This window comes from Myripristis murdjan, chromosome 15 (assembly GCF_902150065.1).
Source record: "Myripristis murdjan chromosome 15, fMyrMur1.1, whole genome shotgun sequence".
NCBI classification, from domain to species: Eukaryota; Metazoa; Chordata; class Actinopteri; order Holocentriformes; family Holocentridae; genus Myripristis; species Myripristis murdjan.
In genome coordinates, this window is record NC_043994.1 from 21794370 (window position 1) to 21813888 (window position 19519).

The following is a 19519-nucleotide window of genomic DNA, read 5'->3' on the forward strand; positions in this document are numbered from 1 at the left end:
TCCAGAGATAGAGAAGAGGGTATTGAAGCACAGACTGCTGAATGAAGAGAACTTGACACATAGCCATGACATCCCAGATACTCCACATCCACTTAAAAGAGACGGGATTAATAGTCTCCCCTTCACAGTATGTAAGCACTAAACACTTAATTACTGTATAAAATTGTCATTTGGGTACAGTAGCTGAATCTATGACTTTGTGACACTTTGCATCTTTTCAACACAAAAGTTAGAAATCCAGGAATCCCAAATGGATTGTGTGCATGCATTGCAGCATTAAAGGTTTTAATGAAAGGAAACTGCAGCCCATTACAACAAAAACAATTATAGCAGTATTGTAATGGATTGGCTGTGGTGTAAAATGAACAGCTGGAAAGAGTAGAGTTTCAATCAATAGTCTAGGTACTAAAAAAAGGCCCCCTGGTCTGCCTGATGTCATTCCATGCAAAATGCATAGCTGAATGAGCTAAACTGTTCATGTAGGTCACTTACTAGCATTGAAATATTCAAGGAATATGCCTGTAATAACAAAGTAAACAACTGGAGCAGGAATCTAGCCAACACAACTGTACATGCAAAACTAGATTCTTGACTTTGGTAAGATGCTGCAGAGCCAGATGAGCTTTCTCAGTTCTTCAGCCAGCTGTCTCTCTTCTCGGAAAAAAAAAAAAAAAAAAAAAAAAAATCTATCTATTGAAAACTGTTTCTTAAGAATCTTTTCATTTTTTGCAGCCATTGCTTAGAAATGTTTGTTCTCGTTTTTCCCCCCAAGCCTACATCTAGAATTGAAAATACATTGGTCAGTATAACTATTGAAACACAATTACTTCTGCCAAGGAGGTTATGCTTGTTAGTATATTTGGCTGTCTGTCTGTCAGTCAGTCAGCAAAATATCCTTTTGTATGTAGTCAAGCATTTGAATGACAATATGCCCGACTTGTTTCCTGTTGCTGACAACTGAGGCCGATGAAAGGCAGAAAGAATAGCGGGGTCTTTGTGAGCGCAGCCGTGGCAGCTGTTCATTTTTCGCCTGAGTTGCTTTCAGAGAAGCCAGTTACCTTGCTGATGATGAATGCCCCTGGACACTGAGCTGTCTCAGAACTCCGACAGCCTTTAAACCCCGACAGCCAGTTCTGCCTTAACCTCACAACCTCGGGCCTCCAACCTCAGCCTGTCCTTCAACACCATGAATCAATGGCAATCACTTCTCTCTGGCCAGAGGCTGCTTTGGCCACGGCAGCCTACGCAAAGCTTACTTAGTAACCGGGGAGCTAATGCTCATGAGCGCTGACAGGTGAGACCTCCATGACGTGTGATGTCCCTGGGATCATCACCATGGCAACACAGATAGCAAGGAAGCAGGCGTCTGTGTTTGAGAGATAGACTAATGGGTTGTGATGGGGAGGTTTTGGGATGAATGTGATTGCTATCTGCGTGTGGACAGCTAGACATCTGGACAAGATGTAATCCCTGATGGAAAAGTGCAGTGATGAGGTGAAACTTATTGCTTTAGTCCAGCTGCTTCTCTTTAGTCCTGCTCATGCTGTTTGTCTTAATACCTTGAATTCCTTTTCTCTTAAGCTTCCATCTCTGTGTCCTGTCCACCTTCCACCTTCTCTGTAATCCATTTTTTTCACCATCTTTCTGCTCTTGCTTTGATCTGCCTTCTTCTTTTACTTTCTATTTCCTGCTCATTCACTCCCTTCTCTCCTTTCCCCTCTATCTTCTACTTCTCCTCCTCTCCATCACCAGTCACTCCCCATGAGTCAGGCACTGGGGCAGGAGATTAATGATGGTCGAACAGCTTTGGCAGTGTCTGATTTTCTATTATCAAAACTGAACTGCCTCAGATGGGCTGTATTTTCTGCTACGGTGTGGTAGTGATGGCAGCTGCAATTGCGCTTTTACCGAATTGAATGTGTATATCATATAAATTGGCATTAGTTGGGTGAAAACCTTGTGATTCCAGCTCTTGTGATTGTCATCTTTTAATATCATATGAAGAATCTCTTAGTCCTCTGTATGTTGAGAATGTGCTGAGAGTTTATTAAACCCTTTTACACCCAATTGAATAAACTGAAAAATGCATGGCCGTCAAGCTAAAAGCAAACAAACAAAAATTAACTTTCCTCAGTGCCTGAAAAGTTTAATATTTTGAAGATAGGCAACAACATCAGCATACTTGTCAGTGGGAAGCCCATTCCTGTTGCCTCACTACAGCTACACTGGGGGTAGTTTAGAGGCTCTGTGCTAGCTGGATGGATTAATGCAGTGATGCTACATGGAGTTTAAAATCAACACATTATTTGTGTGGGTTGCTGTTTTATAAAGATTTTTAAAATCCATGTTGCACCAGATATAAAAATCTGTTGAGACTGTAATATGGAGTCTACCCCTTTCAATGCTGCATAATGGAAAAGCTGATGGATGTAAAGGATCCCTTTAGGCCGGTGCCTTCATCGAAAACCACAAACACCATCTGGGCTCACTGCTCCCTGTCTGTCAGTGCATTCACACCACAAGTAATACAACCAAGACAGAGGACATCCATTTTCTATGAGAGTTGTGCACCACTCTGACAAATGTAGCAGCTTGCTACTTTGTCACTTAAGAGAGGTTCGCCACACAGCTACTCCATTCATTGAAACTGGGTCTCAATTTTAATTTGAAGAGTTTTCTTTTGAATTATTTGTTATTCTCAGAGAATGAATAAAAATGTATCTGAAGTCACTGAGGTGTTTGTACCTAAATATGGTTGTGATTCGATCTGCAGAGGTCAGTTTAAGGTATGAGTGGATATATTGTTACTGCAATATTTCCACTTCAGTGCAAACTGTTCATTTAACAAACCATTCTGCAAAACAAAGAGATGCTAACACCACTAGAGGAGATAAAATACATGAAAGGGTTTACAGTTTTTCTTTCTGGTACTGAAAGTGATTTCATGAGGGGCAAGATATTGGTTTCTTATTTTCTTGCCTTGGAATGAAGCAAAAAAAAAAAAAAAAACTGTTCACCTGTCATGGTAATGCATCACTGACGGGTCGAAAAAAGGAGAAGAAATAGAAATTGGAGGTAGGCGAAAGTGCTGGAACCTGCTACTTTACGACCTTGTTTATTTGCATATTTATCAGAGTACACAACCTTTCCCACACACTTGCTCCAGAGATGCAGAGGTCATCTATTTAACTGGATGAATTATGGAGGAGGATGCTAAATAGATGATATAGAAACAATGCCATGATAACCATTCAGAGTGAACTAGTATGAACTAGTGTATCTGTGCTAGTCTTATTAGGGTTACTACTCTGTAATTGTTACAGAGACTTTCCTATTCCATAAGAGACAACCTAGACTTGAAAAGTTTGTGTAGGTGGCTGCCTCAACATGAGAGGTATGTGTCACATGTCTTTCCCTCTGTGTTTTTGAAGTCCCAGATACCTCCAAGGTACAGGAGACTGACAAGGAAAGGATAAGGGACATGGAAAATGAGATTGAAAAAGGGAAAGGGGAACTGAGTGGGAGGCAAAATCTGGAGAAAGCAAAGCGAGGAGTGGAAGAAATAGGACACAGTGTAAATCGAAGCAAAGTGATAGAGCAAAGCAGGGGGAAAAGAGTAAGAGCCTCAGGCTCAGAGGCACCAGCCCAAGTATCATAGTCAATTAACATCCCAGCCCAGCACTAATTCTCAGTCTATTTCAGACCATTAATTATGCGCACCATCAGTTCCAGCTCACTTGGCCTGACACAAGTCTTCATCATATTCCCTTGGCCCCTACGGATCATGTTTTACCAGAGAAATAGCTGCAGTTTACATATTCATGATGAAATGAAGATAAAAATTGTATGGGTCAAGGCCCCTCTTATGACTTATGATTGAAAATGAATGTGATGATTTTGTAAGACAAAGTCAATATAACAGCTTGAAATTAACCACAATATGTTACGGGATGTTTACAGTAACTGTGCCCCCGCTGTCCTGTACGCCTCACAACACCACACAGCTCTTTGTGAACTGTTTTAATAGTGATGGAGGGCCAGATAGTTTGCTTACGTCAACAAAGGTAGTTATTAGCCACATGTCTGTGCAGTACTTTGAGGTTAGAGGTGTCAGCAAGCACACAGGGGTGTCAAACCGAGCTTGTTCTCTCAGCAGGCTGAACTGTGTTCCCTATCTCAGGACAGGTTGGAGAAACTGCCCTGTGTGCAGAAATGTACAGGTTAACTGTGGAAAAAAAGGGTATCAGCAAATTACCTCTCCTCCATGGTCCTGGCCCAGCGTCTGAGGAGGCCAAAAAAAAGTCGATGAGTTTTTTTGTCTGCCAGTTTTTAAACTGTATTGTGGCAATGCCCACCTGGCTGCTCTGTTGGAATGGCCTCTTCATGTGCCACATTCAGCAGACCAGAAACCAATGGGCCTCGGTCCACTCAACAAGGCACCAATTGTAGTAAGAATAGAGCTAAATAGAGAGTGCATGTGGAGTGGAAATGTGTGATTGTAAATGGAGCCAAAACATTAACAAAAGAGAAAAAAAGAGAAAAAAAAAAAAAAAAACCTAGAAGGAGGCAAATATGGTATTTGACTCCATCCAATACAGTATGTCTCCATCTATCAGCTGATCAGATCTGATGCACACATTTTAAAATCAGTTAAACCACGTACAGTGGTTATGTTATGTCTGCACCAAGCAGACGGATCTAAAGTTTTTTTAATAAACGCATCAAAATTACGGAAGAGTGACCTGTATGTCATTTTAGTAAATACTAATCCCCCACATGATGCCAGTTAACAAAACATGGTGCCAGGGTGCATGAGGTGAAACACAGCCATAGTCGTGTTTCTGTTTGTCCTCATTGTATGTTTTGGCCAATTTCCATGAAAATTTAATGGACTCTTCCTTGGCTCAGGACCAATAAAATTTCATGTAAATCCACACTTTTTGAGATATCTCGCTCACAGACAGACACAGCAATTACATAGCCTGCACCACCTCCTTGGTGGAGGTAATTAATTGGAGTTAGATATATCCCTATATAAATTAAAAACAAACAAACAAACAAACCAAAAATAAATAAATAAATAAATAAAACAATGTCAATGCGACAATATCCCAATAGAGGATACACTAGTAATCTCAAGAGTAAAGGACTGTGGCCAAAAGATCACATGCTGTGCTCAGTCAATTACTTGTTGATGCAACTCTATGAGCCTGCCTTAATCAATTTCCTCTCATTAGAGCAAATGTAATTGATTTCCTCATAGTAAAACAAGTAAAACGTGTCAATATCTAGTCTAGGCTTACCATTCAATTGCCACATGCTGAGGAGTCACAAAGTCCAGTGTCACCCTAATGATAATTAGTTGATGAATATCAAATGACAAACATGGACTGTGAAGATAAATGAAGCGGCACCAACAGCAATATCTCAGGGGAGCAACTTAGCCATTCAGCCCCGGTGTGTTGCTACCAGCAGCTACCACTGTAGGGAGTATTAATCTATCATACCTACAGATCACATAACAAAGCCACAAAGTCATCACAAAGACACACAAACAAAACATTCATGTCTATGTTGCACTGTATGGTTTAGGCTCTTTTTTGGTAAATCAGTAGTGCAGGGCGCAGTCAGCAGCACATGGTGTGTACACAGGGCGTGGCGACTGATGTTTGGTATTTTTGAGGCTAAGGACGTTTGGTGCATCTGTGGTGCTGTTGGGAACTGCAGGATCAATAGATGTTTTAGGGGCTGCCATCATCTCGACCAATCAAATCTCCTATTTTCCTTGCTTTTCAATGCAGTGCATACTCTACTACGGTGCTGTGACTCATAGAGAGAACAGTCCTGAGCAGGTTTCAGACAAAGCTTGTCCAAAGAGGAAACTGATGTCCTTGTGCATGAGGTGCAGAATCACCATGAGTGAATATTTGGCACCTTACATTAGATCAGTTTGGAGGAGAAGACATTTGGTTTCCACCTTGATCTGGCTGTGTTGAACTGTTGCCAAATGTAGAAAAAGTGGCAATACACAAATTAGGCAATCCTGGTAATCCTTGTAATCAAAACTGCTCTGCCCTGTTTAATCTTTACTGTTACAGAACTTCTCCTCCCACTTCAGTGCAATCATGTTCAGTCACCAAGTCACAAAAATACTAAACTAGGCACATGAGAGGAATGAAAACAGGGGCATTTGATAAATATAGCAAAATCTCCACCATGTGCAATTCGCTTTCACAGAAACAGCTCTTTATCGGAAATAACCCTATGTGAACTACATAGCATCTGAATATGAAAGGGTTAGCAGAGACAAGGCTGCATCAAAACACACAGAACAAAGATGAAAGTGCCTGGTCAGCTCCACGGAGATGACAAACAACTGAATATGTGTCACTTGGTGTCTACGTGTCATCATCCTCTAGAGGGGCTGTCAGCACCACTGTCAGTGTGACCACTGGCAGATTTTCACCTCACCATTTACCCATGAGTAGGTGTTCCTTGCTGTGCTCACACTAACTGACAAGTGAGAATAATTGGACAAAAACCTGAAATTGAGCGAGTTGGATGAAGAAAATCTGGTTCTGTAATTCTTTAAATGAATTAACATACAGTCATTGTTAATGTAGATCAACGAGACACTGATCTAGAGAGCAGTGATCATGGCAGAAATGTGTTAATTTTGAAGAAATAAAAAGTAACACTGGAAATTAATGCCATATCTTTTATAAAAAAAAAAAAAAAAAAAAAAAAAAAGAATATGGGTTCAAGACTGCTTTAGCTGGCTTATAATGACTGCTCCTGTCCTGACTTCTTCCCCTGCTCTATGGCCCTAACAGGCATTTTCCTCAACACCCTAATGTCAACCTGCCATAAGACAGAGATGAATTTTAAATCCCTCAGCAGAGGTACAGTAATGAAAGCTGGCAGTTGTTGATGGCTGCTCTCTCTGCATCTACAAACAGTCAAGACTAACAAGTAAAAAAAAGAAAAGAAAAGAAAAGAAATTATGAGTTTAGCATGTAAAATTCTATCTATGTAGAAATATATAGATATTTTCTTTTGCCAAACATATCAGTCTTGTTATAATCTTGACTGTGCCATGTGATGATGTGAAGTTAGTATTTTTCTCAAAAAATCATTGCTGTTCAATCGACTGTAGAGGCTTAAATCACTGACTACATAGCATGCTTCTGAGACCGACTGCGGTCCAGAAGCTGCCTCTGATTTACCAACAATGTCAGATCATTAAACAAGAGAGCCAAGCGAAATTATTTGGGCATCGAGAGAAGAAACCATTGATGTCATTGGTAATCATTCAGCTATATCGTCAAAAGCTACCAAAAACATGGTATACATTAGAAAAGAGTTACATTATAGAAAGAAAAACACATCAGAAATCAGTAAGATCCGATATCTTCCTTCACAAAGCTCCTCGTTTCATCTCACCAGTAGTGCTCCTGGTTTTGCTGCCTAACGATCTTCTAGATTGAATCCTCACACCAGACCACTCTCACCCGATAGTTAGCAGCAGACAGGCATTTAACAACTGCAAAAAACAAAACAAGACAAGGCAAGACACCAAGTCAGTAACTAACCCATAAAAATATGATTATGTTTTCTCTTAGTTTTCAGTGGGCAGCATCGTTGTGTTGTCTTGGTTTAATACTTGGTGCAAGCAAATAGTATAACTAGGGTGAAGGTGAAAATAGAGAATGAAAATCCAGTTTGTTGTACATGACAACTTATTGCCATGCCCAGTTTGAAATGAACAGAGGTCCATTTCCTGCTACCATCAGACCTATAATTATCATGATTACTATCCTCGCTATCATTGTTCCAACTACTACTATTACCATTATTATTATTATTGCTATTAGTGTTTTGATTACTACTGTTGTTGCAGCACCATTAGTATTGTCATTACCAATATTATCACCACTAGTACTACTATACAGCCTCATGTTGAACCTGCATCGTTCTATGTCCTGCAAAGTATTCCTCCATCCTCTCTCTCTCTCTCTCTCTGTCTCTGTCTCCCTCTCTCTCTGTCTATCTCTCAACCCTTCCGGTCGAGGCAGATGGCCGCCCACCCAGAGCCGAGTTCTGCATGAGATTTTCGGCATTGTCAAAACATTTTTTTTCCTCACCACTGTCACCCTGTGCTTGCTCATGGGGGAGATTTTGGTCCATGGATTTGGCCGATATCTGTTGGGTTTCTGCAAAGCGCCTTGAGATAATATTTGTTATGATTTGAATTGAAATTGAATTGAATTGATATTATTTATCAAATGCTACTCTTTGAAATTGCTTTTAGTGACGCTTTTCGTGAATGTGATTAAATCTTACCTTGTTATAAGTTACTGTAAAGGATCTATAGCTTGCAGGCAAACAGAGGGGGTTGACTCTGTACCACAAAGGCAGCGACTGCCACCTTCTTTCATTTTCTCCTAACCCCCCACACCCAGGAAACTCAGTTCGGCTGTGTGGCATTGTTCAAAATGAAAATGGGGGCTGTGAACAGCTACAACACAGTGTGTGGTGTGGAATTACATTTTAAAATAACATAAATGCAACCGTAGCCCTCCATTATCTCAAAAATCTAGGACAAGGTTCATTCCTCTGAGGTTTGAGTAAAGCGTAGTCCTTGTCATAACTGAACACCTCTTGTTCTAGCTCCTTTAATGTATTCCACTACTGTGATGAAATAGGTTCAGTATGGGAATATGAAAATCTGTTTGAGCTATGTTAACATTAAAAGATAGAAAAACTCTGCGTACATGAAAAAGTGAGAGGGCACTGAGAGACTCCTGTCTGTGGCATTGGAAGAGATAAAGGAGGTAGGTGGATGGAGAAAAAAAAAATGACACAATAATAATACATGGGGCTGATGGGGAATAATGTCGCGGAGCTTGAAAAAAGTCATCCATGAAATTGCTTGTTGCATCCTTTAAAACCACTTGATTGATGGTGGCAATTTTAAAGCTTGGCAGTTTCCCAGTTCTATGGAAGTATTAGAAACTAGTACTCCAGGGTTCTCGTAAAGGAAGGAAAAATCCATCCTAAAACACTTTAGCGCTGTTAAAAAAAATAAAAAAAATAAAAAAATAGCTCATGGCGATGTACCTTGAATTCCCGAGTCCATTTTGTTGTTTGGTTGTTTGGTTATTTTTCTGATCCTGGCCAAATGTAGATGACATGATGTCACACTGAGACATTTCCAGCCTCGATTGAGATTAATAGGAAGAAAAAAAAATTATTCTGTCTAAAACTTCAACCATTAATTTTTCATGTTTCATGTTTCATGTAAGTTTTCATGTCAGCCTCTGATAATCAAAGAGCGAGGGCTTCTCTCTCAGCTAACAATTTGGCAGTGATGTTCAGCAGTCATACCGGGAGAAATTACCAAAGTTCTCAACTAACAGTGGTCTCCAAATTGCAATATATGACATATAGTTTTGATCCAGGAGATAGATAAATCTACCAGCATGGCTTTTGTGATTTTTTCGCTGGCTGTCATGATTTCTGCTGCAGTATAATGACGTGCTGATCATTGAAAAAAGACTACAATAGCACTTATGAGTGACTTCCTCACCTTTCTTTTATATGCAATCTTTGTTGCCTGAGCTCAGTCTCCTGTGTTGTGCATTCAAATGGTTTAATATTCCCTTAGCGTCCAAAGCATGTAATGGTTAGACTTGATATCGCTGACATATATATTCAGCTTATCACAAAAACTGGCAGATCGCTCACTGAGTGCTGTAGTCCTCTTTCCCAAGCGATGGGATACAGTTCACAGGAAAAAGTAACTGAAGGACAAAAATTCACATTTGCAAAGTTTCTTCAAAATCCCGTTCATATTTTCCACAAGGACTTTGGTCTACACATCAAACAACTGAAATGTTAACCTCTTAGCCCATAAAATTGCGTCAGACTGCACCCCTCTGTGGCATCAGGCAAATTTGGTTGTCATGTCAATGATAATGTAAAAAATAATAATTCATTGTTAGGGCAATGAATTTGCTTACTAACTTTTATAGAGTAAATGCATGTTTTTTAGACATTTTTTGCAACTTTAGATTAGGATATGTATTAACAAGTTTGCTAATGATTTGCCATAAATAAATAAATAAATGAATACATAAATAAATAAATAAATAAATAGATAAATAAATAAAGCCTATGAATATATTTACTGCACTTCATCAAGGGTTAAATATACCTAAACGGGGAAAGACAAAACTTATAAATTTCCTAAACCCCTTATACATGTCTGCAAATAACATATAGCGGGGCTGTAAAAACAAACCCACAAATCTTTGGTAAGCAATTTATCAAATGTTTATCAAACACTGTAATAAATCATTCATAGTACATAAGTAAAACATAAAGCAGATCTGTGCAAAAACTTAACACTCAGAAATCATTTATGAAACATCAAAGCATATTTGTTAATGCTCAACAAATGCTGTAATTTCTACTTTAAAAAAAAAGACTAGATATAAAAGTAACTTTTTTTAAAAAAAAATTTAATTAGTTTATAAAGACTTACAAACCGCCATTATAACAAGATATTATTTCTCAAACTGACTACTTCTATTGCACATTGTTCAAATATATTCTCAATATTTAATTCATGCCATAGGAAATGCATATTTCCAAATGCAGAAGTGCACTGCACCAGCACCAAGAAGACATCCACTACTCTAAATCCAACTAAAAATCAAGTTGCTGCTCATTGGCCTTCACATGCTTTTTTTTTTTTACAGCTTTGCTGGCTTTTTTATGAACTGCAGCTTTTCTTCAAAAGGCCCTCAACAAATATAGCTCTTCCTCTTATATAGAAGTGGTAGTGGTAGTAATCATAGCCCTGACAGTAATAGTAATGATCAAGTATTTCACCGTTACTGTGTATTGCTCTGTTGTAGAATCAACATGTCTGAATATTCATTTTATACATATACTGTGGCATTAGTATCATTGCCACAGTGTAGTAGGGGGTGTGTATTGCATGAATGATTTAGGGATCATTTACAAGAGGAGACACTCGTGAGCGTGTGTGAGGATCAGGTGATGCCGAGCTCCTGCGCTGCTCTCCTTTTCGAGGTCTAATGTTAAGCGGTGCTGTTTTGAACCCCTCCTGGCAGCCTTTTGACCTCTGACCCTCCTGATTTTCCCTCTCGACTGAACAGTGTCTGATTTTCTTTCATGGGTACACACCGACAGCTGCTTTCAATTTCAATAGATCAACTTGTTTCTCCTCTGAGGACTTTTTTTTTTTTTTTTAAACCAGTTCATCAGCAGTTCATAAGCAGCGGAGAACTTTCCAAATGGTAAATTTAATATAAGGAAGAACGTGTTTGTGTTATCTTGGCCCATCATTAAAAGGAATTTGTTTTCCATGCTGTAGGAGGAGATAAGGTATCAGCTTGAGTGACTTTTTTTTTTTTTTTTTTGTTAAGATAATACTACGCAGTGAGTTATTATCATATAATAGGCTTCAGTCAGGATTCTTACACAAGTCAGTCTCAAACCAATAAGCTATACAGCTCTCGATAAATGAATTCATTAATTACCATATGAAAGATAGAGCCTATTAACATTGAGCAAAGAGTGGTAAATGAGATTATGAATAAATAATTGCATATTTGTACATTTGGATTTAAGCAGCTACAAAGGGCTAGTATAGGGAAATGACCAAATTATGTGATTTGCACGAGCATGTTTGTGTGTATTTGTGTGTGTGTTTGTGTGTGTGCGTGTGTGTTAGTGCATATATGTGTGCGTAGAGCTTTCATTTTGTCCCGATCACCCTTCCAGTTTCACTACCCTGCGGGGGGTAGAGAGTGACAGAACACTGCTATGGAAAATTTGCAGCATGACCATGAAAACTTTATTTGTAAACAACTGTATGCGCTAATAGCTTAATATTTCAGAGCAACATTTCCCCAGCAGCAGCCACAAAATGTTTTTGTCACACTTCTTTTGTGCGCTACACTATGAACAACCAAAACATATTGCCACTTCAAACTTTTTTTTTTTTTTCAGGTTTTCTCATAATAACTTTTCAATATGAGAAAACACTCACGAGGGTGAAATTGGTTTCAGATTTGCTGCTTCTTGATTACACACACTGTAAGATAGATTTTTCACTTCAGCAATGTGGAATGACATTTTAATATTTCAGTTCACAATTTTATGTCTAATTATTTTGGGTGGTTGACACAGCTGATTTAAAAAAAAAAAAAAAAGCTTGTATTTTTGCTTGTATTTTTTGCAACAGCTTTGTCTTTTTTTTTTTTTTTTTTTTTTTTTTAGTATAAAAACAACTTCCAATTAATATTTTTCTTCTTTTTTAAGGGCAGCGGTCCAATTTGAAATGTATGTTTTTTTCTTGTTGAAATTATATAAAACTAATATGCCCTCAATTGCAAGTTTGTGACATTTTATCAAAGGTTAAATTATTTTGGACCTCTAATATGACAGATGTCCTATAAAGTCTTGAGTATTGCGACAAAGAATTGGTTCCAACTTGGCCCAGTAAGGTCCTCTATTTAAAATTAGGGACACAAATGGTGTCGTGAGCAAACTGAGAAAGGGTTAAAATATTTTTGGGCCAGACCGACTGCAGCACTCTGGGATCAAAACGTATGTCTAGTCTCCAAGGAAATAGACTTGGGCCCGGCCCAGTGCAGATTTCATGCTGCTTTGGACAGCAAACCTGAATTTGCATTCACACATTAACACTTAGGGCTGTCAGCACTTTCAAGGTTATGCCATATTATTGTGCTCGCAATTCAATTTATGACATAAAATCCAGAATTAACTCATTTTGGCCATTAAAATGACAGATCAAGTGTTATATAAATCTGTTGCATCACAAATACTGATGGCATCATATGGTGACTGTCATTTTGAACAGAGCAGATAGTAATGCAGCTGGATCACATAAAAACTAAAAAGAAATATGGCATACTGAGAACACATTGCATGATGAGAAAATATGTTATTTTAACAATAAATAAACAAACTTGGCTTTTTTAGTAGCTTTGATGTTGTGACTATGGCATATTTTACACAATGTTCTTCTTCGTATTATTATTATACTGTAATCTATAGTATAACACTCTATATTTGTTTTTGCATTAATGAGATAACCAGAGATAAATGTCATGATTGCTATCATGTAAGCAGATTACAAATGATGTCAAATTATTATGAAACTGCCTCTGAATAAGGCTCTGTCACAGCATATGGTCTCTGCTTTTAGGCTTGTGTCCCTGTCTCTCTAGATGAGGTGCCTCGCAACTCTCCCCAAATGCACACTTTATTATATTTGACCTTATTTAGCCAGAAAGCTGTTCTATACAAATCCTACTGATGAAGTGAACTGAATTCTCACTATGCTCTATGCTCTGGAGGATGGAGTAAGTCATGATGGAGCGGGCAGAGATGAAGGTCGACTCACCCCTACCGTGCGCCAGCTGTCACAAGTGGACAGACAGGAGAATCACCTGAAACCCAAATTGATTTCTTTGACTGAGAGAGAACGAAATTTCAGATATCTGTTGACCTCTCTTGATGGAATTTGTCACATGAGGGGCAAAGATGGAGCAAGAGAATGAGTGTGGACAGACAGCAAATGTCATTTCACAGAAAGACAGGCAGTGCTTTTTGAAATGCACCACTGGCCAGCTCCCATTACAGACGTTCCAGATACTTCTAACTGAATCTAAACTCGTGAGCCCTGAAAAAAGCCCTCTATGCTATTCCATCAGCAATAACGAGAATGTGGGCTATTTTTATTCTACCTAAATTTTAATCCACGCCTATAAAAATACCATCAATACTGATGTTTATTATTGCACTAGAATAAGTCACCAGTCTTATATTACATGGTGAAATAGCCAAATGTGGTGCCCTTCTTTACACAGATGTTGCGGCTGGCTTGATGATTTATTAACTAGACTTATTTGATGAAGCTCTGCTACAGAAAGGCACTTGATAGAGTCTCCTAGCAATGGAAACAATTTCAAGCTAACTTCACAGATAATTAGGCACTTCAGCTGGTGGACTTGATTGTGAAATAAGCTTAGCTGCTAGCACATGCACCGCTGTGGGAATGCTCTTTGGGAACGGTGACCTGAAGAGGGAGGGCAGCTTGTCATGCAGCTTCGTTTCTTGGTTTAGAGTATTTGTGAAAAGTTGACTATACCGTGCATCTCCGCATACATGTATGTGCCATCTTCTGATGCTTTGCTCGCATTTCCCTGCTGTAATTTAATCCATCGTCCACAAGCTTTACAAGCAGTCCTATCTGTGCTTTAAGGAAGTGTCTTATAAATGAGATGGGAAAGTGGGGAAGAGATTTGTTTTGCCCAAATTGTTCGCTCATGGACTTTAATCAGTATCAACAGACATGCTGTTGATACCGATGATATTCTGTAGGTTTGTCATATTCTGTCATACATGTTAACTCTCATATTCGTCTTCTTCTGTGACTATAACCTGACATCTTGGTGTTTATTCTTTTACAGAAATGTAAGCATCTCAGTTGGTTATAAAAGGCTGGAATATCACTGTCTCCAGTGTCAGAAGAGTGGAATTTGTGTTGCGACTGGCCTATTTAGTCATGAATCAAATGCAGACATAAAGAGTTCAGACATAAAGAGTTCAGACATACAGAGCAGTGAATGTCAACTGGCGGCCTGCAGGCCACATCCGGCCTGCCACAGCTTCCCACCCAGGCCGCAGAATATTAATGAATTCAGAAAATATGAGCAGGAAAAATATGTTTTCCTCTATTTAGGATTTTTAGCTTTTTTTTTCTTTCTATGTTGAAGCAACACCAAAAGCAATTATGATATAGATAATTTTATTACGAATGATTTACCGATCTCAAATATTTGTATTTGACCTGTAGCTTCTAAGGCATTATAAATCCACCTGTCAGCTTGTTATTAGTTTCCTGCGAGCAGCCGACAGAACCTGGTGCAGGAGTCGGGCCGACCACACTCACAAAGTGTGCTGCTTCACTGGTCGTGCACTGAGTAGCCGTAGCCTTGGTGAAGCCAAAATGAATTCCTGTCTCTGTCTGAGGACAACAAACTGAAACCTCTCATTTAACTTTTAGTTTTTTTTTGTTTTGTTTTGTTTTCTTCTCTTTTCTTTCACATGTTCTGACGTAATAGGCATTTTATGTTTTGCTTGCCTGAAAAACAATTCAAATAATTCTCACTGCAAGCTTTTACACCAATTTGGACGGTGCATAATAGCATCAAAACTAGTTAAAGTTGTTAATAATTCCTGCCAATCAGGGCTGTGTTCTGCAATTATGTTTCCGCAATTACAGATTTCAACCATCCCTCTTCAGTGAACTGCCTCCCTGGCAAAAGTCTGCAATCTTCTAAGAGCATTTTGTAGCCTGTCTGGTCACTCTGATATAGTAAGAAAGTGAAAATATGAAACAATAGCAGGCTAATTAGGCCTAAACAAATTATTTTATCATATGTATATATATATACATATATATATATATATATATATATATATATATATACATATATATATATATATATATATATATATATATATATATATATATATATATATATATATATATATATATATATATTTTTTTTTTTTTTTTTTTTTTTTTTTTTTTTCAAATTCTGGGGTGTGTTGTAGTAGCTCACCTGGTAGTGCTAATGCCACATATTGAGGCTGTGTTGTTACCACGGTGACCTGGGTTTGAATCCGGCCTGAGCCCTTCGCTGCATGTCATCCTCTCTCTCCCCTGCTTTTCCTGTCTATCTCTATCAAATAAAGCAGAAAAAAAAATCATCTAAAAAAAAAAAAAGAAAGAAAAATTCTGGCCCTTGGACAAATGTTGTGGATGACCCCTGATATAGAGTTAATGTGTCTGATATGTGAGTGTGTGCATGTGCCTCTGTATATATGTACATGTACAAGTTTGAATTACTGCATTTGTGAACCAGAGAGCCGTGGTGTCAGAGTAACTGAAAAAAAAAAAAAATCCATTTTCTTTCGCCCAATAATTCCATTACCTCTGTAATTTCATTAACAAGCCTTGCTTAAAAAAATAAGTAGAAGACTGTCAGAGGTAATTAAAAGATAAGGTGAACAGCGCAGTCTGCTTGCCCTTGCCACTTTGGTTCCTTGAGTCATTTAGCTTCTACAGTCAGAACCTAATACCTCGCCAACCCCCCACCTCCCCCCGACATGCGCGCGCACACACATACACACACACTGAGGGGATGACAAAGTTACTCTCCCACCTGCCAACAGACCCCTCGTCGACATGTGCACTGGAGGAAGACGTGTTGCAGTCCCGTGGCGTCGGACCGCTGAGATATGAAATGTGACGGGTGCACAATGGTTGTCAACATGAATGACTCATAAACAAGCAAAACATTAGGGCAGCATACACCATGGTGTTCATTTTTGCAGAGTGGAGGCCCAACACCATCTCAAATACCACTTATCACTTCCGTTCTTTCCACTTCGTCGTCTTCTTGGCTGGAGAAATAAGCTCCCTCCAGTAACCAGTTGCAAACTTGTGGATCAGTTTGGCTTAATGTGTTTCTGTTTGCACTTGACCCTCAAGCAGATTATGAACAAATTCTCATAATGTTTTCCCAACAATAGAGAGAAAATGTGTGTTTAATGTATGTTTAATCAAAACGTCTGCTTTTTTCATCTCAATTCCCTGATCTGAGTCCAAAAGTATTTATGATATATCTGCTTGGATGTAGTTTTGTTAGGTAACAAAAAAAAAAAAAAAAAAAAATCTGAAAGTTAGCCACTGGTATTAGTCATTTCATAAAACTGTATTGCAGTTTTACAGCTAGTAAAACAAGTAGCTCTATGGTTGTATAATGAGTGCAGATGGGGAGTTTTTAACAAGAAACCCTGACACTCTGAGTATTGCTGCAGCTTCTCCACCCTCCAGCTGCAAGGATGAGAAACATAAAAAACAGAAAGATTAGAGGAGAATGGTGGATCAACTTCATCAGTTAATTAAACTCTATTGCAGCTTGATGAGCAATTAATCAAGGCAGCGTGCGGAGTGTCAGGCAAGGAGTTCTTTGGGTGCAGCTTGTGTGCACCATACAGTATATTCCCAGGGGGGCAACCCTGTGGGGAGCTGCACTTACCAAGTGAGCAGCCCTAAAATTGTACAGGGTGTAATGGGTTGAGTTTATGTAAGCAGCCATCAATCACTCTCTGACATAAGCCTGCACCCTATTAGAGCTCCTGGATTAGGCTCCTCTCACTGCTGAACTAACCGAGAAACTACTCGTCTAACTAGATCGAATTTCAGCAAAAAATGTCGAAATGTAGTGGATTATTATTTAGAATAACAATATTGGTGTCCAAACCCAGTGCCAGCCCTAGCTCGGCATGCAGATGCAATAACAGGCAAAGTTAATCACTTTACTGTGTGAAACGTGGCCAATAAGCATGTCAAAATGAGAACTTAGTAAAATCTCAGCTCAAAATCTCAGCGCTTATCTTTCATCTGACCCCCTAAAACTAATTGATTGGTTTCTGACCATTGTCTGGTACCCCTTCATCCACCTGTTCCTCTTTTTCAAGACTGCAAAGTTAGCATTTATTTATTTATTTATTTATTGAAAGGGGGCTATGGAAATTGAGTCGGCAATTTGTGACTAAATGCAGTGAATTTATTAACGAGACCATGGGGAACATTAAAAGTCAATTGAAGGAGGCTATTAAAAGTAGGATTTTAATTGGCTTGGTCTCTCCCACTAAACCTGTTTCTCTCTCTCTCTCTCTCTCTGTGCCTTTTTTTTTTCAAGAGCAATAGTGCCATAAAGTTATGAATTAGTGTTTTTAGTGTCTTACAGTCCTTGAAGTAGGCTCCTTTTTGGAATGCCATTATGGATGCTTATTCTTATGTTAAATGCTTGGAATATGAAAAATGCCAAATATGCAGTGGATGCACAAATACAGCTTTATGGATGTGTAAATCTCACATCCACAAATACTCTTAGTTGGTGCTCCAGTCAATCAAGAAAAGATTATTTTAAGTATAGAATAAACAGTTGATGAAACTTTCAGTAACAGAAAAGGAGTGCGTCACGGCAACAACGGTGAGGCTTTTCACGTACTGTATGTAGCCCCGGTGTGAGGGCTGATGTTGACAGATGCTCCTGGTATCCACTGCTCCCTGCTGAGGAGCTGCTGTCTCTGTGGCTCTTGCTGAAGGGTCTCAAGGGGGACATTCCCCTCCTGAAGCAGATTACCGCTTATACAAGGCTTACCACTACACCAGTGCCTACAGATCATCCTCTCATCCTTTCAGCTGTCCCAGACAGCCAAACGCACATTGAAAACTAGATACATGCTGTAGCCTTGACACCAGCTTGACAACTGCTTTTGAGTTTGGTTGATTGGTAGTCTGCCTGCAAGGAGCCACTAAGTCGTGTTAGTACTGCCGCTTTAATTATATCAGATGATATAATCTGTGTTGAAATTACATTTACAAAGCAGACGATTGTCCTAGTTTTGGGTAACATGGCGTGACACATTACAAATGTTTTTAATTGCACTTTAGCTTCTGGCTCTGGAGACACTCTGCAATAATTCTGCATGTTTAGTATGTGTATTTGTTGTGTGTTTGTGCACATGGGGGCATGTGGGTGTGGTGGGGTTCTCAAGAAAGAGTCATTTTCTTCATATAAAAGAGAGTGTGAATGTGTGTGTGTGTGTGTGTGTGTGAGAGAGAGAGAGAGAGAGAAAGAGAGAGAGAGAGAGAGAGAGAGAGAGAGAGAGAGAGAGAGAGAGAGAGGGAGAGAGAGAGATGGAGATGTAGTATTGGCTATGCTGACTGGATAATGACATGCAGAGTGCTGCGCTGCTAGGTTGAGCTTCCAACCAGATGCTCCTTTCACTGCAGCCCAGAAGCAGAGGGAGATTGCACCAACATATGCACTTCTCTTAGCTGGATTAAGCAGCAGGATTCCAGGACTTCGATCATATGCTGTAAAAGAAGCTTATTAGAGTAGATATTCATCGTGTGTGGATCTGAGGAGACTGCAGCTAAGCTGGGTTCAAACCTCCTTTGAGATATTGTCTTTATAGTTCCATGGTTGTACTGTTTTTATGCTCTCTGTGTAATGATAGCAGTATTCCCTACAATTTAATGATTCAGTCTCGCACAATCTGCTCAGATACAATGATATCCTCACATCGAGCTCTGAGGCTACTGTACAGCAGTTAGAGTGATGACGAGACAAGTTTTTATGTCTAAAATGGGCTCCCGGCCAAGTGGCAATGCCCAGATGGTCCCTTTCATTATCCAGACATGCTGGTTAAAAACGAAACATGAAGCTGCCAGTCCACTATAAAAAGTGTTCTCCAATTAATGGGGAGGAAATGATGTCAACAAACATACAAGGTACTTGTGTTTCTTCAAGTCTAGGGGGACTAAGGTAAATTAGCGGAGCAGTAAAATAGAAAGTACAAAGGTATTAAAATA

The 19519-nt window shown here is 39.1% G+C and overlaps 1 protein-coding gene across 5 annotated transcripts in view; it reads left to right on the plus strand.

The window, feature by feature from the left end:
* LOC115372569 (neurexin-1a) overlaps positions 1–19519 on the plus strand; it is a 309098-nt gene that overhangs the window by 239689 nt on the left and 49890 nt on the right. The gene's annotated exons all lie outside the window — the stretch shown is intronic.